Source organism: Caretta caretta, chromosome 25 (genome assembly GCF_965140235.1).
Source record: "Caretta caretta isolate rCarCar2 chromosome 25, rCarCar1.hap1, whole genome shotgun sequence".
Lineage (NCBI taxonomy): Eukaryota > Metazoa > Chordata > Testudines > Cheloniidae > Caretta > Caretta caretta.
In genome coordinates, this window is record NC_134230.1 from 13,409,033 (window position 1) to 13,416,899 (window position 7,867).

A 7,867-nucleotide genomic window follows, 5' to 3' on the forward strand; every position below is an offset into this window, starting at 1 on the left:
GCCCTGCGGGTACCCATAGCAGTGCCGCTGATGTGAAGAACATTGTGCTTCTACAGAGCTTTTACATATGAACATTTAAACGTGCTTAACAAAGGCAGCCGAGAGAAATGCTGTAGCCTGTGTGCATGACAGGCCAGGCTGACCCATCATTGTGGTCTCTTCTGGTCTTAGAATCTGTAAAACTATTAATCCCACTCTTCAACCCCATCCTTCAGGGGTCATGGGGAGGATAGGGTTGCCTGCATTGCCCTCAGCGGGCTCATCACACTTGGAGCTCTGCATTAAGACAATATGTATAATGAAATGTCATGCTTCAGGGCTTCAGCCAGTCACCTGTAGGGGTCAGGAAGGAATTTTTTTCCACCCCAAAGCATCAGAGATTGGCCACATCTGGAAATGGGACATAGGACGGGCTGGACACATGCTCTGGAGGTGGTACAAAGAATCCCCTTTCTTAGATGCTTGGGCTGGTGGGTCTTGCTCACATGCTCAGGGTCTAAGTGATCACCAGATTTGCGGTCAGGAGAGAATTTCCCACCAGGATAGATTGGCAGGGGCCATGGGAGGATTTCACCTTCATCTACAGCATGGGGAGTGGACCGCCTGCTGGGATCATTTAGGTATATCCAACCTAACCAATTCTCAGCCATTGCAAGGGCCTCAGGCCCTGGTGGCACCGTTGTCTCTCCTGATCTTTGCCTGTGGTACACTACAGGGTAATTTCCTGAAGACCAAAATATTTCAGTCTAACTAAAGTAATTGAGCTCAATATAGGGGATGTGTGTGAAATGTAATGGCCTGTGGTATACAGGAGGTCAGACTAGCTGACCTAATGCTCCCTTCTGTCCTTAAACTCTGTGAAATGGGTCATAGGTCCTATCCGGCGAACAGAGATTTTACTTTAGCTCAATGGGTGGGGACTGCGCTTTGGGGCAGGAAGTTCTGAATGGAGCATAATGACAAATAGGAAATCAGGGGATTTATTGACTTTAACAGGGTTCAAAAAAGAACTAGAAATGTTCATGGAGGATAGGGCCATCGATGGTTATTAGCCAGGATGGGCAGGGATGGTGTCCCTAGCCTCTGTTTGCCAGGAGCTGGGAATGGGTGACAGGGGATGGATCACTTGGTGATTACCTATTCTGTTCATTCTCCTTGGGGCACTTGGCATTGGCCCCTGTCAGTAGACAGGACACTGGGCTAGAAGGACCATTGGTCTCACTCAGTATGGCCGTTCTTATGTTTTTATAAGTATGAGCCACATTTTACATAGGGGAAACTGAGGCATGGATCAGTGACAGTAACTGGCCCGAAGTCACTGGCAGAGTGAGGCATAGGGTCCAAGTAGCCTACTTGCTTCTCTTGCCAGAGCAGTAGATTCAGTTACGTAACATGTACAATGACAATGTTCAATTGTTAGCCTAAAAGAGAATAAGCATTGTCCTTATAACCACTGCATTTTTACTGCACACCTCCAAGCCAGGGTTAATGCTGCAGCTTATTAATTATTATCACTTTGTACATCTATATCGTCATCTACTTCTTTGATTCCCTGCCATCAGCTCAGCAGTGACGGCATAACAGGGCAGGGAAAGAAGAGGAGCCAGGGGAACAAATATAGTAGCAATAATAATCCCTAGCTTTTATCCAGTGCTTTTTTCCTCAGTAGATCTCAAATCATTTTACAAAGGAGGTCAGGATCATTATCCCCATAATAGATGGGCACAATTCTTAGCTTTTCAGAAGCTGTGATCAAAATTCGCCACCTGCCAGGCTGTTTTCCAGCTGCCGTTTTCTTATTCTAGTATGACGTAAGAGCCAAGATGTTGCTGCAGAGGGCAATGAGCTTTCTTGCTTTTTGGACAGAGACCCACATCTGGGAAAGTCCAGCAAAATCATTCAACTTTTCCAACAGAGCCACTTAGTCCATCATTGGGGAGGCTTGTCTGATTCCCAGAGCTTTGTAATCTCATGTCTTGCAGTCAATAAAACTGAACGGTACTGATTTTCCCCAGTGTTTGCTGCATGTGATTTCATGGCTGGGAGCAGGCAGACAGCAGGGGATGAAGATTCCCTTATTTGAGATTCGATTGCCCTTATCTTGCTCTGCATAACTACAAATGTTATTATCGACCCCAAAATTCTCCAGCCCTTCTTTAAATCAGGTCCCAGCATTTGATTTGCTGACCTGTGCCTCCAGTCAATGCCATAGCCAACAGCACTCCATGGGAAGATGCTCTTCCCTTTATTTCATCTAAAATGTAACCTGCCAGCTAGTTCATCAAATGCCCCAATCTCCTGTGCTATGGGACAGCATAAATAATCATTATGAGTGGTTTCAGAGGAACAGCCGTGTTAGTCTGTATTCGCAAAAAGAAAAGGAGTACGTGTGGCACCTTAGAGACTAACCAATTTATTTGAGCATGAGCTTTCGTGAGCTACGTAGCTCACGAAAGCTCATGCTCAAATAAATTGGTTAGTCTCTAAGGTGCCACACGTACTCCTTTTCTTTTTGCGAATCATTATGAGTGTTACAGTAGCAACCAGAGACCCCCCAGCTAGGATCAGAGCCAGATTGTGCCAGGGGGTTTACACACAAACAGGAAGGTGCCTGCCCCAAACAGTTTACAAATTCAGTGACAGACCTTGTTTTGTACAGTGTAATACTCTCCTGGGACATGGATCTGTTCATTTATTAAATAAGCAGTCCCACTGTGTATTAGGGTTCCATTTATAAATATAAAGGACTAATAAATTATGAATATTTTAATTAATGGTTAATCAACTGGATAGATTGTTAGAGCCCAACGGAGTTAATAAACTGCTGATAAGCATGGCTTATAGCCATCTATAATGTCTTCTACACATGTGCTTAAACCATGAAAAATGTCAAGCTTTCAGAATTTTGCTCCATCCCAAATCAGGGTGAAAAGCCAAAATCTTGAAATTTTTCATGAACCAAAAATCCAGAAATTTTTTTTACATCAATTGAAATGTTTCATTTCAATAAATTTGAAACGTTTTGTTCAGATCTAAAATATTCTTAGTGTTTTTTAAATAATGGAAAATAACGCACATTTCTAAATGAAATTGTGAGCTGAAAAATAGAAACATTTCATTCCAAAAATGTCAAAACAGGACAGTTTCAATTTTTTTTTTTTAAACAAAAAACATTCATCAGAACCAACATGCTCCCGTGCAAAGTTTTGATCTGGCAAATTGGCATTTTCTGATGAAAAATGTTTTGTTGAAAAATTCCCAACCGACTCTATTTCTAACCAACTAGAACATACACCGCTCATGTATGTAACATGCTTATAATTGCTATTAATCACTTCTTAAAACTTTATAAATCATTAATAAATGGAACCTGAATATAAAGTGGAACCGAATAGTCTCCTGTGGGAATAGGTGGATTTCCCATTGCTTAGGACATTTCAGACCCGGAAAGGTAAGAATACGAGGAAATATACCACACAGATCGACACGATGTGCTGCAATCGACACGATGTGCTCATTGTAACTTCTATGAGAGAAGCAGATAACTATGGAAGGGTAAAGGCTAAAAGTCCCTAGTTATGCTATAACACTGCCAAGCTAGTATGGATGTGTAGAATGCTTGTGCCCTAGGGCCACATCACCTTACTCTACTTTACTAATCCACAGTGCGCCATCCTTGACCAGTGCATATGGAAAGCTCCCCTTTGCCCTGCTCCAAACAGGCAAGCGATCAAGAGCTCTCCATCCCCATCAAAAAAATATGGCACTCACAAAAAAGGGGCCTGATGCTGATCTCATTCACCCTGGTGCTGATCAGAACTCGTTTTGCAGAAGCTAGTGCAGTTACAACCAAGGTGGAGCCCAGCATGAGATCAGAATCAGGCTCTGAAAGTCCTCACAACTTCCTTGGCCTGCTGCCTGGCACCAATATTGCATGGACGGGAGTTTGGGGAAATTGCATGGTGTGGGACTGAATTTAAAACTAACAGCAGCAAAGGCGTGCGCGCGCACTCTCTCTCTCTCTCTCAGCTCCAGCTTTGAAAGAGCAAACTATCCTGGTTTCTGTGCACAGAGGACACCTGCAAGTTTACAGAGCAAGAGTTAGAGGTTACTTGGTGGAATTTTCTGGTGTAGGGGGGAAAAAAGAAACAACCCGCATGTTAAATGATCTAGTCAAGTGCGGACAGCAGGAAAGCTGAAAAATGGATCAGGGGGAAAGTATTTTCCTGTGGTTATTTGTTGCCGCGGTTCTTTATAACTCCCCGGATGGGAGATTCATGAGCCTGAGACAGAACCCTCACGCTCTCTGGCTCAGCCGGTGGCAGCGACATGACTCACAGGCTGCCAAGCGTGGGGGCAGCTGAAAAACAAGCGAAATTGCAAAACGTCTTGCAGAAACGCCAGAAATAGAGACAAACGGCTCATCGCCGGAGAGTCTTGAAAATAACCTCCATGCCTGGAAGTAACCCCAGGCGGGGAAGAAAGCGGCTCCCTCACCCCAGGGCCGGGAGAGTTTCTAGCATCCTGGGGTAGAAGGTTAAGGCAGTGCATTTCATCCGCAGGCAAAGCGGATTCAGAGATGCGTTGGTCTTAAAAGGTGAAGTGGGTAGAAATAAAGCATTTGAGGCTCTTCCAGCTATTCCAATAGCCTGCAAAATGGTAACCCAACAATCCTGCGGCACAGGGAGGCAGCGGATTTGTTGATCTGTGCTGCCATCTGGTGGCCGGAAAGGAGCCAAGCAGACGTGCAGCCAATCCCAGAAATTAAGAGCTGCAGCAGGTTCATGTACTCTAACCAGGGAAAGCTCGCTCCCTATAGTACTTCTTCTGGTGTTTTAAGACCTGATCCAAAGCCCATTGGAGTTAATGGAAACAGTCCTGTTGCCAGAAAGGAAGGATTTGAGCATTTGACTGGGAATTGGGAGAGTTGGGTTCAATCCCCATACGCCGTGCCCCCCCCGCTTTTCCTGCATGATGCATCCTTTCGGACCCTACATACTTTTGAGGGCCTGGGCCTTCGTCTCTCTGTGTGTCTGTCCCCTACCTGTAGAGTGCCATTGTAGCTCTTCCCTAAGAGTGCGAAGTACTCAGAGGGTGGGTCCCTACGCTGCAATGAAAGACCCACAGCTGGCCCTGGGTCAACCAACTCTGGCTCGCAGGGCTTGGGCTGTGGAGCTATAAAATTGCAGTGTAGACATTCAGGCTTGGGCTGGAGACTGGGGTCTGAGACCTCCCCCCTTCTTCTCCCCCCGCCCCAGAACCCAGGTTCCAGTTTGAGCCCAAACATCTACGCCGCAAATTTATAGCCCTGCAGCCCAAACCCTCCGAACGGGAATAGGCTGATCTGAGCCAGCCACAGTGGTGCTGCAGTATACAACTGCGCTTTTATCACAGGGCAGACCTACACATAGAGTATGGGAATAGAGGCCCTGTAAGTACCATAGATAGATAGGAACAGAGACAGCTAGCTGGTCTAAAGCCCCAGGGAACTTCCCTTGGGAGGTTTTACCCCGCAGACTAGACGAGCTGGCTGTCGAGAGGTTTCCTCTGATATTCAACCTAATTTCATCCCATTCCTCCTTGGCGGATTCCCCCTCCCCTTGTTGCAGCCCCAAGAAACCGTATCCCTTCTTGCTGTAAGCACAATAGGCAGCAGTCTGGTCATATCATTTGGAGCCACTGAGAATCTCATTATTTATATTACAAGTAGCGCCCAGAGACCTCAACCAAGATCACATCCCAATTGTGCTAGGGGATGTACAGACACCTAGGAGGAGATTATCCTTGCTGCCAAAGATTTCACAGTCTGAAGGTATAAGACAGCAAATGGAAGGATTGTTACAGAAGGTGATGTTGAAGCACAGAGAGATTAAATGACTCACCCAAGATCAGACAGGGAGTCTGTGGCAGAGCCAGGAATTGAACCCTGACTCCTGAGACCCAGTCCCTCAACCCCAAACTAATCTTTCCTCTCTGAGCCAAAGCAAGGGGCTAAATTCTCTGCACTTTACACCACCTCCTGCTAAAGTAAATCATTCCAGGGACTCCAGCAGCGGAAAGCCCAGTGGGGAGGGGGGGGGAAAAGAGACTGCAATAGTAACAGGGCTGCCACAACCTCCTACAGGCAGGGCTGACTACTAGAGGTTGCCTGAGCAGGGTATCACATTCCTTAGAGGCCTCATTTAGCAGGAGCCCAGTAAAGTCCCCAATGGAAACCCCAGTTAAATCTCAAGGGAGGATGGTGGTGGAAACACCACATGCCCTTGCCCTAAAGGTATGTGTCCCCATCTTACTTATGATGTAAGCGGCATCACTGATGCAGAGGATGGCACCAGCCCAGTGAGGATAAGGACAGCCAAAGTACTAGATAAATAAGCTGATTGAGTCACGCCTGGCAAGCCTTTCCTCTCTGCATACAGCAAAGCCTGCACTATTAGCCAGGAGCATCGGTATGTGTGTGGGATGGGATTCGCTTCGCTCTGAAGCATCAGATGTTGGCACTCGGAGACTGGTTGCCTGACCAGATGGTCCTCTCCGAAGATAAGACCATGGGATTGACCACGTCAGGCCCTTTGAAACATCAGCACGGTGGCCCAAAGGGTCAGGATCTCAGGGCCCTATTCAGAGGTGCTGAGATATTTCTGCTGGCTCACCAGGCGAATCCCATTAGCTCCAGCCCAGGAGTATATATAATAAATGGCTTGAACCAGGCACAGCAAGAGAGGAGGTCTAGCAGGGAGAAACCTAGGGACAAGCCAAGCCTGGATTTTAGAGGATGAAGGTTTTATGCTTTTGTTGTTTTCAATGGAACACAGCGGAAGCCCAGGACTAGGAGAGTTTGATGCTGGGATGTGTGAGCATACATGAGAAAGAGAGAGTCTTTGAGATCTACTGATGAGCTGCATCATATACACCTAGCTGTTCTCATACTTGGGGAATTCTTGTCTTTGTCTCCCTCTAATGGCTAGTACAGATAAAATATTTTTGATTGCTGCTGCCTCATTATTAGACCATGTCTTTTAGTTGGCACAACAGAGGCTCATTCAGCTCTGAAGGTCTTGGGTTCAAATCTGTTTACTCCACTGGGGTCAGTTACACGGATTCATGCTATTTTGGGAGCAGGTTTAAGTGCTCAGCTACTCGTGGGCTGATTTTCAAGTGTGTTAAACACCATGGCCCGAGTTTCCAACCAATTCAGCACCTTTGAAAACCAGGCCTTTGCAGCATTCGCACTGTGAAACGGTTCTCAGGAGCCTGAACACTGGGATTTGTTAGGTCAGGAAGAGACAAACACACCAGACCATGAATGAAGGAGTCATACAATTAAAATTCTCCAATTCCACTGATTGCAAGCCAGAGAGCATATATATTTGTGAACAAAAGCTACATATAGTGACAGGTTTCAGAGTAACAGCCGTGTTAGTCTGTATTCGCAAAAAGAAAAGGAGGACTTGTGGCACCTTAGAGACTAACCAATTTATTTGAGCATAAGCTTTCGTGAGCTACTCCTTTTTTTTACATATAGTGAGAGTTCAGGAAACAGCAGGACACACCCATCTATCCAAAACCTTAGAAGCATGGAAATAAGGGGAAAGCATGGGCAGCATTTGAGCCGGCTAGCCACACAGCCCTGCCCCTTCAGACAGAGGCCCTGTGCCTACCACCCCCCCTCATCTACCAGAGCTCTGAGGCCCCCATCCCGTAGCCAGAGGAATCCCGGCCGAACCATCCCATGCCGCTGGCACCAGTACCAGGTCACCCACGAACCCCAGTGCTGGCCCCAGCACCAGGTCACTGGCGGGCCCCAGCTGCTTGCTGGCTTCTGACTGGAGCTGAGCCCCCACTGGCTTCAGGGGAGAGAGAGGAG